This window comes from Protopterus annectens, chromosome 3.part0 (genome assembly GCF_019279795.1).
Source record: "Protopterus annectens isolate FY-2018-M chromosome 3.part0, PAN1.0, whole genome shotgun sequence".
NCBI classification, from domain to species: domain Eukaryota; kingdom Metazoa; phylum Chordata; order Ceratodontiformes; family Protopteridae; genus Protopterus; species Protopterus annectens.
In genome coordinates this window covers 861,076,426-861,095,824 of record NC_056731.1, presented here as the reverse complement: position 1 = coordinate 861,095,824, position 19,399 = coordinate 861,076,426, and the positions used below count along the sequence as shown (strand labels likewise).

The window sequence follows — 19,399 nt, the reverse complement described above, 5'->3', positions numbered from 1 at the left end:
TCCACATAGAACCTACATATAGGGATTGGAACCCCATGTGTATGGGCTGTCCCAGTAGGGAGATGCTCTTGGTGGTATTCATACGGATAGGGCAAAAGGATTCTGGAATCCAAAAGAGAGATGATAAGAGAGTTGAAAGGACAAAACAAACATTGGAAAAGAGTTCTTTTCAAACACAGGTGGTTATAGCCACTTTATTGATGTTGTACACTTCGGATATCTGAATGTAAGCAAAAATAAATAAATAAAGAAATAACACCATAACAATGTGTTTCAACTAGTTTCACTCAAACACACAGTAGCCCTACAAAGCCAAATCAACAACTTTGTAACAGTACTACCAAATGCAACAACTACATTGGCTATATGCACCTCAGATATCTGATTCTGATAAAAAAAATAATTAAGTTAACAATAATGTTTTGGCTTGTTTCACTCACATTCTAGCCCTACAATGCCAAATCAGTAAATGTTTAAATATGATCAAATAACAGTAGAGATCAGTTGCTTTCATCTACAGATTGCTTCTGTACCTATCAGTTATTGCCACCTTATTAGATACGCATACCTAAATTGCCTAAATGTGGTCAAGAAAGTAAATAATGGCAACAAGAATTTTATTTCAGTTCTTGCTATCAGACACATAGGACAAACTACTGCATCCCCTTCACAGGGAGACACATATCCCCCAGCTGATATAATTTCACTAAATGTATACATCTCATATGTTTGATTGTGAGCAAAAGAATGAATTTATAAAGAAATAAATGAATAAGGCCACAGTATTGTGTTTCAGGTCACATACTGGGCAACCCACTACATATCAGATGACTGAATGTCATCAAATGAATGAATTTTACAAATACTGGCCACAGTAATGTATTTCAGCTTGGTGCTTTCAGACTAATACAGCACAACTCATCTCAATTCCCACTACATACAAACAAACACACATACACACACACACACACACACACACACACACACACACACACACACACACACGATATAACTGTATATAAGAAAAATACATATTGTCTTGCAAGCTGTCTGACACTGGTAGTGTCACTTTTGAGCAGAACAACACCAATAACATCTTTAAAGTAAGAGATTGTATCATATAGTATACTCGTATATAATTTGATTAATAAATATACATTCCCGCATACTTGCACCATCAAAGGCCATCCACAAGGGTTCTTTTATTTTTCATTCAGACTGCCTCAGTCACCAATCATATGGGATAGCCTGAACCAGTGGGAAACTGCTGCCCACTGCCTTCTCCAGCAGTCTAATCTTCCCCCACTGAAATGGCATTTTACCCCCCCCCCCCCAGGAAAACAGCAGGAAGACTGTACTAATGTGCAATCATCTTATTCACTATCAAAGAATATGTATAAAGACTGTACTGCATTACAAACAGTCATGCTGAATAAGGTGACATTTTTTATACAGAAATCAGAACTTTATGCAACTGCATATATGCCAAGTTCTAAGGTCCAAGAATAGGAAGGCAGTCTTGTTATGCAAAAGAAACAAATGAAACATTACCAAAACATTTCTTTTCATTTGGCAAGACTGCAGCCTAATAGTCTAGTATCAAGATACACTCATTTTTATGACTCAGTTACTTTGATGATACAGATAAAAGGACAGTGCCAAACCATATTACCAGCACCAATGATGCCCCAAAACAGTAAAACTTCCCCAAATTAAAATTTCTGCTTTCCTTTTCTCCATACATTTATAACTGGAACAATCAATCCAAAGGTGCTGTATTTGTAGTCCAGCTGAGAGGAAGTCTGAGGCAGATGTGATGACTGACAGATGTAGGTAAGTGACAATTAAAGGAGATTGCTGCAAACACACCCCATAACCTTTTCTTCTGTATTTTCTGCTAGGTAACATCTCCCAGCATCTATTGTTTTTTTTTTTTTATTTTTATTTCTCTAACCTTGTTCATCTTTTAATGCTAGTAGTCTAGCTGAATGCTGCATAAATAACTGTTTAGTTTACTTTTTTTCACATAGAATTTTAATTCTACTGTAGATAAAGTTGTCTACTTCATTATACCCATAAGATCAGCAAAAAGCATCAAGACACCAGAAAGAAATCTTACCTTAGTCACCTGTAGAGCCTTGGAGTTCTCTAATTCCCCTGCAAACACCAGCTCACACTGGAGATGTTAATCTTTCAAACTGGTTTCACTCTTGTGCTAAGAAACAAATGTAGCAGACTTCCCAAATGTGTGAGTTTCAGTTGTACCCCTTGACTGTTCTGCAACTGCTACTTAATTGTCTTCTCCTTTCCTTCTTTAGTTCCTTGTCTTGCAGCCCTTGATCTGTTTTAAGAGTAGAAACACAGCAGTTACTTTCATAAAGAAGACAAAAACATTTTTTATCTATACACATTTAAAGCAAAACAAGCAAAGCCCACTAAATCTTGTTGAACTTAAATAGATATTTTTTAAGCCTACAGTACTCCACACAGTGCTTTTTTCTTTAATTCAAACTCCATCATCGAAACCAGCTTAAAGCTCTGGAGCACTATTTAATATAGTGCAAGGCCACAGTGCTCCTGAACACTGTAGGTACTCTTTCCTACTTGATGAGACCACCTAATTTGGTGATGGCTTACACTTAAATGGCACTGGAACCAGCACATTTTATGAAGTTAATAAAGTAAAAGTAGAAGTGATGCCCAACTGCAATACTGATTTTAACATTTGCTGACTGGGCGATAATGGAGAACACTGGACTATGAATATAAATGCGACTTACACTCAGTGCAGAGTTCTCCACTACCGCCTTGTACTCAACCTCTTGCCTCCAAAACCATCAAGGACATTTTTTTAATATTAATAGTATTATCTTGAAAAGTTGACACACTAAGATAATTTTAGTCTATAAATTATTGCAGTTATCCATTAAATATAGTCACCACCTTTGCTCGCACAGAAATAATTAGGAGAGAAAGTGCAACATTTTGAGCAAAGCAGAAACAGGTAGAAAATGATTCTTGTGTGGCAGCTAGTGATATGTGGGAAGAGACAAAACAAAAAGATAATACAAAACCTGAGAAATTGGATCCTCTGTTATATGGATATGGACAGCAAGGTACAAGCAGTTAAAATGTTTTATTCAGTTTAGTTTTATGCACAGGTCAGGCATACCTTTATCAACCAGAGGAGAAGTTGTGGATAGCAATTAATAAAGAGCTGAAAGGTTTTATCTGGGAAAGGAAGACAGCAAGAGTCAAGTGGAATAAGCTGATTCTTCCAATTGAGCAGGGCGGATTGGGATTACCTGATTTGAAGGGGTATTTCAGAGCTTCAAAGTTAAGGCTCCAATTCATAGCACAAGCAGAAACCTATAATTCAAAGTGGAAAGTGATGATGATGAAACAGGGGAAGCTCAAGAAACAAGGGGAGACTGGGATTTTGGATACAGATCCTAAAGGAGAATAACAATCATCATACGGAATATTATATTCATAAAACAGCAGAAAGTATTCTAAGAACTCAGCCAACGCAGGAATAGCCAGCACAGGAATGGAGAAAGGAGAGTCTGCCAATAGGGATGACTGCAATTAGGGATAGAGACAATAGGCAAGAGGGGGCTGGAATTTATTGGAGAAAATGGCAATGGAACTAAGGTATTGGCAGCTAATAACTAGAGCAGGAAAGGTAATAGTATGGGAAGATGCCAAGAACTTTTTTGGACTGCAGGCTAGAGACTGCTTTCGCTTTCAAGGATTGGTATCAGACTATAGGCAAACAGAAAGAAATAGGGGGATCCTAAGCAAAAGACCAACACTGGTAGAGTTTTTAACAGAATCTAGAACAGAAGCTGCTTTTAAAAAAAGAATAATTAGAACAGAATATAAAATATTGCATGATAACTATAAGAATAAATTAGAGGAGGTTAGAAAGGATTTGGAAGAAAGATTGGATAAGCAATTCACAAAGAAACAATGGTGTATGTCTCTCAAATATGTAACATCTACAAGATTTAAGATCTTTCCTTGGAAGTGTTTACATAGTAAGTAGACTCCAAACAATTTTCCTCAGGTAGACAGCAAATGTTGGAGGTGTGAAGGGGAATATTGGAATTGTCTACACATAGTAAAGCCTTTCTGAGTCTAATTGTGGTGGCTGCCAAAAAAGCAATTACCAAAAAATGTTAATGAAAGTCTAAACTAACTTTAATAGAAGTAGTGAATACAGTAACAGAGACAAAACAACTGGAATTGGGATCTTTATAAAAGGCTAGGAGCAAATTACATAGAAACAATGGGAATTGTGAGAACAATACATGCAGACAAGGAACTAGATTTAAAAGAGGGCAGGCTTTAAATTAGCTATGTAATGTTTGACTGGCAATGACTGGAAAGGTTATAAGTGATGTATAATGATTGCAACTAAAATTATATCAGTATGATTTGTCTTCATTTATATAAATATACGACTGTCTATGTCATATGTGACAATTTAATAAAGATGTTTCTTGTTTTTAAAAATAAAAAGTGAAAACATGTAAGAAGTATGCTTGAAGAAATGTGCACATAAACAAAAATTACAACCTCAATTACAGAGAAGCTTCATAACTGTAACTTCTAAATGCTGGGGAAAAGTTATCCAAGATTTGCATATATAAAGGTTCAACACAAATAACTTGTGTTGAAGTATAACTAACAAATTTACATGGTATAGTACCCGCCAACCCAGAGATAAAGCACAACAAGACTGAAATAGTGTCTTTGCAATCATGATTTAAAATTTTATAACAGCATTGCACAAGCATACAGCTATGCTTCTGCTGTAAAAATTCAACCATCATGCAAATACACTGTTTCAGTCCAGTATTCTCCATTAGCGCCCAATGAGTATTAACAGTGATTTATTTCATGATTTGCTAAAGTAACAGTGAATTAAGTAAAAATAAAAACAGAAGTGGTTCCACACGGCAGGAAATTATTGCAGAAGAAATTTATTGCAAAAAGTAAGTGCTTTCGCGAATAACATTCGCTTCTTCGGACTGTTTAAAAGACAAAATAGCACACACCCTTATAAATGCTCATACTATACAGAACTATTAATACACATAATAATCAATGCTTAAGGGCTCTCACCTTCAAAAAGGGTTTAAGAGAAACCCTATTATTTAGACCTGGAAGTTTATCTGCTTGAAGACGTATGATCTACTTCTGCTCATAGGATTCAGTTCTATTACTCAGGTCACCTTTTCTTAAAGTTTCGTGCATAATATCCAAAACAAGAAACTTAAACTTATGGTCAGTACCTGTTTTGGCTACACGGAGAGCTAGGACATTCATTTCTTTAGCATTCCAAATATCTCTAGTATGTTCTGTATAGCATTAGGTATAATCCCACAATAGACTCTGCTTTGCAATTCCTGAGTGAGACATGTTTTAGAGGTATATTTTGTTGTATGTGTATTAGTTTTATCATTGTACTGCTTTTATATTTAACTGGAATTTATGAGCGATTAGTATAGCTCATCGTGTTATGTAACAACTGACAAGCCCATTTGTTTATTCTCTGCTATTTAGACATAGAATTTTGTTTTCATGCTTTTTATACATATATTTTTTATGCATTTAAAATATTTGCAGATTGCTGCTTTTAACTAATTTGGCATTTTGTAAGTCAAAGCAATCAGGCTTTATTTGCAGCATGATTGATTGAATGAGCATTTATAAGGGTGTGTGCTATTTTGTCTTTTAAACAGTCTGAAGAAGCGAATGTTATTCGCGAAAGCACTTACTTTTTGCAATACATTTCTTCTGCAATAATTTCCTGCCGCGTGGAACCACTTCTGTTTTTATTTTTACTATTATTGATCTACTTTATTTGGTTCCCTTGTCTACTCAGAGGCTTGCCTGTTTTTAACAGTGATTTAACACTACTTTGCGCTTGTTTCCTGAAGCAGAATGTGCACAAAAATGTTATCCCACAGCTGGCATTTGCTAGGGGGATGCAAGAATGTACACTGTAAAAAGTAAATCTGTTTCACTGAGGGGAAAGGAGTAATGGATAATGCAATATGCTGCACATACACACACACACACACACACACACACACACACACACACACACACACACACACACACACACACACACACACACACACACACACACACACACACACAAACGTTCATAAGTAGATGCTAGCTAACTGGCAGTCTGCACATTATAGATACCACAACTGCTCCTCCTAGTCATAAGGGATGGGGTGGGTGAAGCCATGGGTGAATTTACAGACCTGGATTCACTCACTGTTATTTTTGAAGAGAGTACATTAAAATAGAGAGGAAGCCTATTCCATATGCAGTGGTATCGCTGGGAGAGATATTTATCCTGTCAAAAGGTTATGTTCATATTTCAACATATATTTGGGTCCCAGATTGGGTATTTGTAGTACTACCAGTTTTAGGAACAGGTGAAAGATCAAACAAGGCAAGGTCACATGCTGCCTTGTAGAACAGACAAGAGGTCAGCATACGGAAGACTGTGAGAGATGCAGTAGACAGAGAGAGGTTTTGGTCACTCTTTGTAGCTTAGAGAACTTATACCTGATATTTTCTATGTGAGGAAATATTGAGGTTTTTCTATAAAAATTATATGCCTAGACAAGTACATGAAATATAGGGCATTATATTCAAGTATGGGTCTGGGCAGCCGCAGTGGTGCAGCAGTTAGCGTTGCTGCCTCACAGCAAGAGGTTCTTCAGTTCGATTCTTTGCTGGGGTGCCTTCTGTGCAGAGTCTGCATGTCCTCCCTGTGGTTGCGTGGGTTTCCTCCGGGTGCTCCGGTTTCCTCCCACATCCCAAAAATATGCAGTAGGTGGATTGGATACTCTAAATTGGCCCTAGGTGTGAGTGGGTGCATGTGTGTGCCTTTTGTGGAAGGTTGGGCGCCGGGCTGTCAACCCGACACAGTAAAACTCCACTGCCAATCATGAGCAGACAGATGTTCCGCTGTGGCGACCCCTAATCGGGAAAAGCCAAAAGAAGAAGAAGATATTCAAGTATGGGTCTAATGAAGGAGGACTAAAGAGGGATAATGACTTTCTTTGACCTGGAGATATGATTTTCAGTACAGTCAACCCACTTATTAAAACAAACAATCAAATAAATAAAAAAGAAGTTATGTATTCACCATAACATTCCATCTGTGTTGTCCCTTTTCATTCATTCTCAAATGCTGGATTCGGATCTGATCCTCAGATCTGACTTGGCCATTACTAAACCGCGTGGTAACCAAAAAGCTCTCAAGCGTCTCCCATACCCATAATGCTCCAACACCTAACATACCTCAGATCTTGCTTGCTGATTTTACCTGAAGTGGTATCTATTAATATGCATATATAAAAGGATACTTAAAAAATATATGTGCTCTTTAGAAAGGACAGTGGTGTCCTTATAATATCTCATTCATCCATTCATCCGTTTTTAGAAACAAAGGATGGGGGTTGCTAGGTGGGAAGTTGAAGAAGAATGAAAATTGGCAACAAAGATTGAACATTATGGTGAGTACAAAACTTTATCTGATATTATCAATTTTCATTCTATCCTCAACTGTTGGGACAGAGTCCCCAGCTACCTAAAACCCTGAGTGGACTCTAAGGAAGGATATTCCTGAGCACAGTTGAACCAAAAGATGCTTTATCCCTCAAGTCCAGATCTAATTTTTAATGAGTGATAAGGGTATGACGACTTGCCCAAGTTGCTGCTGCACAAATTTCATCCATGGAAAAGCTGGATAGAAATACTGATGAAGTTGCCATGGACCTAGATGAATGGGTTATTACAGGTTTAGTTAAGGTAACACCAATTTGTTATAAATAAAAGAAATACAATCAATCAGCCATTTGACAAAAGCTACTTTTGCAATTGGTTTACCCAATTTCAAATCTACCAAGGAAAGAAATTGGTCTGCCTTTCTGATTTTTTGTCCTATGCAGATAAAAATGCAATTTTGTCTGTGAACATCCAATAAGTGTAACATATAATCACCTTTATTTGGAAATTTAGGAAAGAATACTGGCAAATTAATGGAGAGATTTATATTGGATTCTGGCACCATCTTGGGAAGGAAAGATGCATTGGTTTGTAATACAACTCTATCCTTATGAAAAATCAAGTAGGGAGGTTTCAAAGACAATGTTTGAATTTCTGAAATTCTTTTAGTTGAGGTAACAGCTTCTAAAAAGACAGTTTTCCAAATAAGAAACATAAAGTCACATTTAGCTGCTGGTTCAATGGGGGAATTTATTAATGCTTGCAGTACCAAGTTCAGAACCCATGGTGGAGTAGGGTCTTTCAACTGTGGTTTCAAAAGAAGAGTGCCTCTCAAGAATGCATTGCACAGTTTGGCAGAGGCTACTGAAGAACCTTCAAAATCCAATATAAAAATTAGATATTGCTGATAATTGAACCTTAATAGTAGAGGAGCTCACCCTTTCTTTAAAGAGTAAAGCTAAAAATTCAAGTATGTTATGTATCGGAGCTGAGAAAGGATCAATATGATTTTGTTGTGCCCAGTAAACAAATCTTTTCCATTTACTTGAATAGATATTTCAGGCTGAGGATTTATGAGATGATAAATGGATATGGTGGATAGGGATGACAGCATAAGTTGTCTGGCTATTAACAGAATTGGAGAAACATGGTTGTAAGCTTGAAATTTGAGATGTCTGGTTGAATCATGTCTGTCAGGTGAGACAGGTCTGAAACTGGATCCAGAATCCAAGGTTGGTAAAGCAGATGAGGGCATAGGAAGGGGAACCATACCTGTTGAGGCCAGTACGGTGCAATGAAGATGATTTTGCTCTTCAATCTCACAGCTTTCTGCAGAAATTTTAGAATTAACGGAATAGTACAGTTATGTACACTTACCATAAATGTAGATGCTCAGGTGTATTCACTGTTGCAGTCATCACATTTGGGTTATCCTGCCAGGGGTAGCCCTCAGTCGGCCTGAATACCAGAGGCTTAGTATTTCTGCGTCGATAGCTGTCGCTCCAGGACTGATGTCAGGTCATCAGTGGTATAAAATCAGGCAGCCGACGCCATTACATCAGTTTTTCTTGCCCTAACTGTCAGGAGCCCCCATTAGGGAGCTAGGTTATGGTGGAAGAACACCACCAGTAGAAAGTAAATACCAAAAATTCCTTGTAAGGAGAGAGAAAGAGAGAGAGACAAGGGGATGGAGGGAGGGAAACCAGGATTGCAGCAGTGAATACACTCGAACATCTACATTTATGGTAAGTATACACAACTGTACTATGTTCTTCGTGTTTGCAGTCATCACATTTGGGATGATTCCCAAAGCTGAAGAAAAGGGTAGAGGCAGTCAAGATGACTGGGGGCTGGCTAGGATGCCCTGCAAGACTGCGGTGGCAAAGCCTGCCCAGGATTTGGAGAAGATAGGCAGGTGGTAATGCTTGATGAAGGTATGAACAGATGTCCATAATGCAGCCTCCAGGATGTCCCTGGTGGGGACCCCTCCGAGAAAAGCTGCAGAGGCGGAGGTTGCTCTGGTGGAATGTGTCCTGACCCCCTTTGGGGGTGGTTTCCCATGCTGTTTGTAGCAGAAACAGATGCAGTGTGCTATCCATTTGGAGACTGTTTGTTTGGATATGGCCTTGCCCTCTGCTCCTGCAGTGAAGCTGACTAGCAATTATCAGTTTTTCTGAAAGAGTTAGTCCTGTCCAGGTAGAATCTGAGCTGTATGTGCACATCTAGAGAGTGCAGAATCATTTTCCCCTTGTTTTGTGGGTTAGGGAAAAAGGTGGGCAAATGAATGGATTGGTTGAGAGCACTGGACACCACTTTAGGCATGAAGGATGGGTTAATCTTGAGGGAGACCCTGTCAGCATGGAAAATGATGAAGGGCTCTACAGCTATAAGTGCTTGTAGCTCTGATACTCTTCTAGCTGAAGTGATGGCCAGACCCAAGGCTGTCCTCCAAGAGAGAAATGTTAACTCTGCTGAAGCTGCAGTTTCAAAGGGGTGCAGGGTGAGCTTTTCCAACACAAAGTTAAGGTCCCAAGCTGGGATAAGAGCTCTTCTGGGTGGCCTCAAGTTATTAGCCCCTCTTAGAAACTGTTTGATGAGAGGGTGTGAGAAAAGAGGTGACTCCATGCTGAAATGAGCAGAGAAGGCTGAGGCATGAATTTTAACAGAAGAGAAGGATAGACCCCTGTGCAGTAGGTCTGCCAGGTAATCCAGGATGACGGGTAGGGAGGGCTCTGCAGTTCCGGCTCCCTTAGCCTGGATCCAGGTGCAAAACCTTTTCCACTTTTCAGCATAAGATTTTCTAGTGCTGGGTCGTCTGGCCTCACGTATAACATTTAGAACATGTTTGCTTAGACTGGCAGCTTGAGGAGAGGTCAGGGAATAAGCCAGGCTGCCAGGATGAGGGTTTGCAACTGGAGATGCATGAATTCTCCGTTCCTCTGGGTCAGGAGTGTTGGGATCGGCGGTAGGCGGAATGGTGGCAGGGGTGACAGGCTGCACGGCAGTAGGAGCCAGTGCTGGCATGGCCAGTCTGGGGCAATCAGGATTGCCCTCGGTTTTTCCTCCCTTATTTTGAGCAGTACCCTTGAAATGAGTGGTAGAGGGGGAAATGCATAGACCGAGAGGTTTACCCACTGGAAGGATAGAGCATCCACTTTGCAGGCCTTGCTGTGAGGTTCCCTGGTGCAGAATTTGCTGAGCTGATGATTGGAATGGGAGGCAAAAAGGTCGACCTTCGGAGTGCCCCATTTCTGGGTTACAAGGGTGAAGGTTCTGTGGTCTAGCTGCCACTTGTGTGGGTCTAGCAGGTTTCTGCTTAAGTTGTCTGCCAGAGAGTTTAGACAGCCTGGCAGGAATTGTGCTAACAGGTGTAGTTGCATGGCTGATGCCGTGTGCCAAAGGGTCATGGTGAGCCTGCACAGAGGATAAGAGTGAGTCCCTCCCTGCTTGTTGATATACCACATCACTGTGGTGTTGTCTGTTTTGATCAGTAGAGGCCCCGAGGAGAGTAAGGGTCTGAAAGCTGTCAGGGCATGCTGAACAGCTAACATCTCTTTTTGGCTGATGTGCAGATGAATTTGATTTGGGCTCCATTGGCCCTGAATAAAAGTGCCATCCAGGTGAGCACCCCAGGCATAGTCTGATGCGTCTGTGGTGAGGGTCTGGGTGGCGTGGGGTTGTGAGAAGGGAAGTCCCTTGTTCTGGTAGCATGCTGCTGCCCACCAAAGAAAAATATTTCCTTAGACAAGGTATCATTGGTATAAGAGTTTCCAGGTCTTGACAGTGCTGACACCAAAGGCTTTTTAGGTACCATTGTAGTTTCCTCACATGCAGTCTGGCATATGGAATGAGTAGAATGCAAGAAGCCATGAACCCTAGAGCTTGCAGGATTTTCCTTGCAGATAACTGGGTCCTGGTGGCTAGTTGAGAGAAGTAGGCTGTCAGGTAGGCTTGTTTTTCTGGAGTAAGGAATGCCATCTGGGATGCTGTGTCCATGCTTGCTCCCAGGAATACAATTTTTTGTGTGGGGACTAGTTTGGATTTCTTTTCATTGACAGTATACCCCAGGGAGGTCAGTAGGTCCTTTACAAAGGTCAGGTGCTGTAGCAGCTTTTCCTGACTGTCTGCCTGAATCAGGCAGTTGTCTAAGTATGGGTAAATTTGAATATTTTTTTCTCTGCAAAAAGCAATGGCGGGAGCCAGACATTTTGTGAAAACTCTGGCAGCAGTAGAAAAGCCAAAGGGAAGCGCAGAGAACTGAAAGTGCATTGATCCTGCCCTGAAACATAGGTATTTCCTGCATGATTCCCTGACTGGGATGTGTAGGTAGGCCTCTTTTAGGTCTAGGGTGGCTTATAAAGCATCCTTGGAAAGCATAGGCAGAAGCTGCTGGAGGGTGAGCAGTTTATATTTTGGTATCACCAGAAAGGTGTTTAGAATGGATAGATTGCTGATGGGGCGCCATGTGCCCTCTTTTCTGGGTACCAGGAAGAGTTTGGAGTAGAAACCTTGGCCTATCTGTTCTGCGTTAACATGCTCTATTGCCCTTATGGAGAGCAGGGAAAGGACTTGTTTTTTGGCCTCTGCCCACTAGTTTAGGGGAAGATCTGGGAACCGTTTTGGGGTTGGCAGAGTGTAGAAATAAAATTTGTATCCCTGGGACATTATGTTGAGGATCCAGTGGTCGTTGGTAATGGTGGTCCAGTTGCTTGCATGGAAGGAGAGTTTTCTTCCTAGGGGCATAAGCAGGTGGGCAGAGGGAGGGGGTGGAAGTGTAAAGTCATACCATAAGGGTGTGGCTTTGCACTCCCTGATTTTGAAGAGGAGGAACTCCATTGCTTAGATCTCTGCATTCCCTGGGGCTGTTGTCTGGGGGGGGGGGTCTGTTTTCCCTGGGTCTGGGCTGACCTGGCCTGGAGGGGGCAGGAAAGGACCAGTGCTTGGAGGGGCAATGCCTACTGAACCTCGGTGGCTGGACCTGTAAGAAGTCTTTAACTGTTTGCATAGATTTAGCTTTTTCTTCCATCTTTTTTAAGACCGCTTCTGCCTTGATGCCAAATAAGTTGTCTTTGTGCAAGGGTGCGTACAATAATTTGGATTTCACATGGTCTGGCAAGGTCTGTTCCTTAAGCCAAGCATGCCTTCTAAGGACAGAACCAGTGACTGCTGCCCTGAAAGATGCTTCTAGGGCATCAAAACCACATTGTAAGGTGTGCTTAGTTACTTGACTTGCAGACTGCATTAACTCTTATAACTATTTATTTTCTGCACAAGCAGGAAAAGAAGATATTTTTTTGTTTGAGGAGTTCCATGGTATGTTGCTGCAATTTCAGCATGTGGAACTGACAATTTAATGCTCTAATAGCAAGAGTAGTAGAGGTGCATACTGTTTTACCCCATCTGTCTAATGCTTGGTAATCCCTATCTGAGGGGGTGGGATTCTTAGCTTGAAGTTGCTTTGATTCATTTAGGTCCTTGAGAGATGACCTCAGGGTCAGCAGTACGATTTTTGAAATGAAATTTGTGAGAGTCAGGGACTCTATAATACCTGTCAGGTTTCCTGGGGGCAGGAGGGAGGGTGTCAAGGGTCAGACTGGATTCCATAAAAACATCATCCACAACATCCAGGACTAGAGGAATGGTCAGTGGTCTGTGCTGTGGAAGATCTAAGAATTCCCTGAGTCTCTTTTTTGACTGAGGATAGTCTTGACATTCCCATTGGAAATGCTCCCTGAAAGTATGTAGGGTTTCCCCAAAGGAAAATTCCTCAGGTGGAGAGGCTGAAGGGATGGATTCCTCTGCATCAGAATCCTCATAAGCAGAGAGGGGTTGCATATCTTCATATTCAGATGCATCAGAGTCATCGGACTCCTGTTCAGATAAAACTACTGAGGACAAGTCTCTTTTTCTTTTGGAAGGGGTAGCCTGGCTTCCTCTAATAATCATTATAAGGTCTTCCGCCATTTTAAGTATTTCAGACTGAGGTAAGAAAGCAGGGGCCTGAGCTTGGGTCATCGTTTTTTGGGTGTGGTTTGTACGCTGGGCCTTAGAAACTTGGTTGTTTTTGAAAGAACTGAAGACGCAAAAGAAGTGGTCTGTCTGTGTCGAGTATCGGAAGTGCGAAGTACTTCCTCAGAAGCCGGTGCCTGCTCACTGGCTCTGGACGCATCCAAGGTAGAAACATCCGCAGGATCCTTAGTCGAAGAAGAGTCTCGCAGTATACCGGACTCCGAAAGGGTCTCGGTAGCATCCTGCAAATCCACAGAAGTGGGCATCAGGGGCTGCTAAAGCATTTCACTGAGGATCGGACATCTGATGACTAGTTTAACAGAAGTGTCGTTGGCAGTTTTGGACCTGTGTGATCTATCTCTGTCTTTATCCTTACGTTTTTTCAGAAGATCAGTAGTCGGATGGCTTACCGAAGCCATATTGGAATTCGAGGACTGATAGCGAAAATATCTATCTACAATAAGGGCCTGATGACTTATAGTTCTGGCATTGAACAAAGCACATAAGTGACAATGGGGGACGTCATGGTCTGGGCCTAAACAGGTGACGCAGAAAGAATTAAAGTATTGGTGTGGTATTTGCTTTCCACAGGCGACACAATTGTTAACTTTTTCTGACATCGGTTAGAGCAAGAAAAAATGATCCCCAATAGGGTACTTAGCTTTAGAAGACTTCAACTGCAGTTTGGAAATGAAAACTCAGGTAGCAGCTGACCGGCACTCGTGCAAACTGCTTCTGCTTCGGGCTACTCGTCAAGAAAGACTGATGTAATGGCGTCGGCTGCCTGATTTTATACCACTGATGACCTAACGTCAGTCCTGGAGTGACAGCAACCGACACAGAAATACTAAGCCTCTGGTATTCGGGCCAACTGAGGACTACCCCTGGCAGGATAACCCAAATGTGATGACTGCAACAGTGAAACATGAAGAACATCAGCAGGTAGGCATAAAGCAGACCGGGAGGCCAATCATGAAGTAGAGCATCCCTCAGTGATTCCCCTTGTGGAGGGATCAGGACAAAGTAGTTGCATTTGTCGTTTAGGGGAGAAGCAAAAAAACAGCAGCAAGGCTGGCTCCACTGACGAAAGATCATTTCTGTCAATTTGTTGTTGAGAGACCACTCACGAGGTAGAAGAATGGATCTGCTCAATTTGTCTGCTATCATGCTGGACTTCCCGGAATGTGTGTTGCTAGGAGAAAGCTGTTGGATGAGATCACCCATTGCCATACTCTGAGTGCTTCTCGACACAAAGGGAATTATCTGGTCTCACTTTGTTTGTTGATGTACCAAACTGCTGACATATTGTCTGTTTGAATAGCAATTGTCCTTGTAGGGAGAGCATTCTGGAGGGCCTATAATGCTAACAGCACTGCTCTAATCTCCAGGACATTTACATGCAATTTGTCCTCTTCAGGGGACCAAGTACTTTGGCCTGTTTTCCCTAGAAAGTGCCCCCCACCCCAACTGGGAGGCATCCATGAGCACTATGCCCTTGGACTGAGGGGAATGAATGGATGGCCTTGCAAAACCTGACCTAACTGAATACACCACTTGAGATCTCTCTTGCATGCATGCCTGAGTGATTCTTATTTGTAATGGTAAAGAATCGACCACTGTGTTGCTAACATCCATTGAAGAATTCTCATATGAAATCTGGCTAGAGGTACTAAGGTTACTGCCGCTAACACTGATCTTAGAGCCTGAAGGACCAAGCAAGCTGAAATCTTGGTACTGAAAATTATTTTTCTGACCTGTAATCTGACAGTCTATACTCTTGAGAGAGGAACAGATGCTATCACTGATTTTGTGTTGAAAACTGCTTCTATGAATACCAAATTTTGAGTTGGTTGTAGGTGAGACTTGTAGTTACTTATGGTTATCCCCAGATGAGAGCAAATATGGGGTATCTGATTTCTTGCCCTTATTAACAGCTGCCTGGTTGGGGATGTAATGAGCCAGTTGTCTAGATATGGAAATACACACAATCCCTGAAATCTCAAGTGAGCTGCTACTACTGCCATACATTTGGTAAACACACTGGGGGCTATGCTGAGGCCAAAAGGAAGTGTTCTGAACTGGCAATGACTGGCTCCCAGACGGAAGCGTAATACCTTCTGGATTGTCTGTTCCTCTTTATGTGACAGTATGCGTCCTGAAGGTCTATTGAGAACATCCAGTTATCCTTGCCCAGAAAACAGAGAATGGAATGAACCATGACCATCTGAAACTTTGTGTGTCAAAATGACTTGTTCAAGTTGCTGAGATCCAAAGCTGGTCTCCAGTCCCATGTTTTCTTTGGCATTAAAAAGAATCTTGAGTAAGTTCCAGATTCTATCTGGTCTGGCAGGACCTCCTGGATGACTCTATTTTTCTAACAGCTTTTGTATTTGTATTGCTGCTTATTTCCTCTGAATGGGTGGAATGTTGGGAATTTTTCAGAGAATTGGGGGTGAAAGGGAAAAGGGTATTGTATAACCTGTGGAAATAATCCACTGCACCCAAGTGTCTTTCGTTATGTCTAGCCAGGCTCTCTGGTGCAGAGATAGTCAACCCTGATTGTCTCCAGAGGTGGACAATCAGGCCTCCTTTCAGGAGTGCTGTTAGCATCTGTCAGAGAAAGAATCTCTGGAAGCCTAGTTTTGCAGATCTCCTCTGGCACAGGGGAGCCATCGACCTTTATCGTTCACGCCCCTGCCCCTATGGGAACTTACTCCATATGTGTCCTGAAAAGGACCCTGGTACTTCCTGAACCACATCTTCTGACCACCTCGTTGATTCCTATAAAAGCATCTTTGAGGGGTTGAAAAATGTACACCCATTGCAGAGAGGGTCTTTCCATCCTTTTCACACCTGGATAATGTGTCCTTCACTTTGAGGACAAACAAAGAAGTGCCTTCAAATGGAGCATTGACAAACAAAGACTTGAAGAGCTCTGCCAAATCACATAAGCTCATCCAGGCATGGCTCCTAATGGATATGCCTGATCCCACTGCTCTTGAGCCGCCTTCGGTTGCATGTGAAATGAGTCTCATGGATGAATTCAATACAGATTGGACGGTAGCCAGCTGAGAAGCCATAGATGATTGTTCCTCAGCAGAAATGGCCCCTCAAAGGGAAGTTGAAAGTTCTTTGATCAAATCCCTTTGCAACCTGGTAAAATATGCCAAATATTTCAATGACCTAAGTGCAAAGGTTGCTGAAGCACAGACATGCCTCCAAAACCTGCCCATTTCCCTAGACTCCCTGTTATGGGGATAAACAGAGGAACTCTGTTCTGCATGCTCCTTCTTGGTGTCCGAAACCAAGACCATGGCATCCACAGGCACCCCTAAATTCCTTCCTCACATGTAGAGCTGGAATCCTATCTGGCCTTTTGGGTATTGGTTCAACTACATCAGGCTCCTTCCATGCCTGCCTAGAGACCAAATCAATGAGCTCGACAGATTGAGTGTACCAGGAAGTAGATGGGCCGGCTCCAAAGGCCTCCAGAAATACCAACTCCTCAGGTGAAGGGTTGCTGGGGGTCCAACCACCTCTCCGTTTCAGGATCTCAAGGATGTCTCCAAATGAGATGTCTTCTGGAGGTGAATGTGGGGACCCTTCACCTTCATTGAAGTCTGTATCCTCAGTGACTAACTCTTGTGAAGAGTCCAAGTGCTTCCTCTTGCACTTTTTTTTCCTAGGGTCTTCCTCAGTGGTGTGTTGCGGGGATGTGTCAGAAGAAACTATGAAACCCTGTTGGGTAGTCTAGAGGTCTCAAGCTAGCTGTCCCTGTGATGTTGAATGATGAGGCTCTAAGCACAAAAACAAGTGGAAGCTGGACTGTAGATCCAAGTGGGTTGGATCCGTCAAGCCTGTCAGAAGAGAGAATAGCCACTTCACAACCCTGAAGGCAGATCACCCCAGAAAAGGAGAATACCTCAGCACCAAGAACGGAGTCTTGTGGACTGCTGCCCTCTCCCTCCACAAAGACAATCTTCCTGAGGAGGAAGTCGTAGCCGAGTTGTCCAGTGCTGAGGCTCCAAGGGGCAGAGATGGCTCTGACATCTTCAGAGTCAATCCCAGTGCCTCAGACGCAACAAGACAGCTTCAACTCCAAAACTCCTCTGGATCTAAAGATGTCGGAGCTGGGACACTCAGAGTTTGCTTCAGGCTGTCTTCGGATCAAAGCCTGACGGACCTGGAAGATTCAGATCCAAGATTCCAAGGCAACCAAAGGAATCAGAGAAGGACTCTGGAGTGTTGGCGTGATCGATGGACAGGCCTCTTGACCCAAAATGGTAGAAGCTGGTAACACACCCATCTGGATCTGTGTCGAGAGAAACTTCCTCATCATCTGATCCACATCTTCTTCATTCAAACCCCTGGATGAACAAGACAATGCCAGGGAAGGCAGCCTGGTACAAAATCAACCAATGAGGAATATCAGATCCTAGGCAAGACAACAGGATCCAGAGTAGTCGGACCTGACAGTTTCTTGGTCCGATCAGAGGATGTCGAATCTGACAACCTCTTTTTCTTCAGATCCAAGGGGGAAGTGGTTTGAGACCTCCTCAAATCTGATTTAGTCCTATTCCTGGTAGGCTCAGAAGATGGCGCTAAGGAAGTAGAAACAGGAGCTTTCAACTCCTTGGACTTAAGCTTGGGGACTGAGCCCCTGGAACAGCTTCTCTGAAAGAAGGAGGCAACAAACTTCTCAATATTAATTTGTTTTTCCTATCCACTAAAGCACGGGAATTACAATTGTGGCAGATGGACAGTCTTCTTGTAGGTGCTGCAGACCTTAACAGTAAATGTAAAGATTGTGGGTGTCCAAAATTCACACACTTTTTGAAGCTGGGTTTGAAGCTGGAAGGGCCTTTCTCAGCCTTTCTTACAACAAAAAGGGGAAGAACAGATAGGAAAGTTTTTTTTTTTTTTTTTTTTTTTGGCAAGAAACAAAGAAAGGAAGGGAATTACCAACAATGGTAATTGAAAATACACTAGCGTGTAATGGAAAATAGGGAATAGATACCAACAATGGTATTTGCAGATATATTATACATACAAGGGCAAGGGAATAATAGAAAAAGGTAGTACATAAAGTTTTGAAAAAAAAATCTAACTTATCTGAAGAATTTGGCAATGAAGCTCAAGAGCTATGACTGGTCGCGTTCTTTCGCAAAAAGTGTCAAACAAAATCTGAGGTACGTTAGGGGTTGTTGCATTGTGGAGACGCTCGAGAGCTTTTTGGTTACAACGAGCTTTAGTAATGGCAAAGGCGGATCCGAGGATCAGATCTGAACCCAACAGTTGATGACAGAATGAAAACTGACAACATCAGATCACTTGTTTTTGAGTGGTAATACCTCCTCTGACACAATGTTTACTTACTTTTAGATTAAAAAACTATAACCAATAAAACTGTGAAACAAAATAAAATAAAAATGGTCCCAGAAACGCACACCACCGACTTCAAGGGTATTATTTAATAAAGTAAACACAAAATATTGAGCGCTTTCATCTCGTAAAAAAACAAAAAAAAGAGAGAGACTTCATCAGAATCGTATTCTGATGAAGTCTTTATTTTTTATGAGACGAAAGCGCTCAATATTTTGTGTTTACTTTATTAAATATTACCCTTGAAGTTGGTGGTGTGCTTTTCTGGGACCATTTTTATTTTACTTTTAGTTTACCTTCTCAGAAGTAAAACCAGGTCCCTTTTTATTTTTGTCTTGCTTCTGTTTTTCCTTTAACTGTGCATTTCTTCTGTACATTATATATTTTCATAAGCATTATTTTCCACTCTTTGCACTTAGTTTATGCTATCATATTTTAGACAATTCAACCATATATTACCAAGCCC

The 19,399-nt window shown here is 41.6% G+C and overlaps 1 long non-coding RNA gene across 1 annotated transcript in view; it reads right to left on the bottom strand.

Moving 5' to 3' along the window:
• The window catches only part of LOC122796598, a 358,936-nt gene that overhangs the window by 237,856 nt on the left and 101,681 nt on the right, over positions 1 to 19,399 (bottom strand). Inside the window, exon 2 of the long non-coding RNA XR_006363996.1 lies at positions 2,120 to 2,341. This is a non-coding gene — a long non-coding RNA (uncharacterized LOC122796598). The remainder of the gene's footprint in view (positions 1 to 2,119; positions 2,342 to 19,399) is intronic.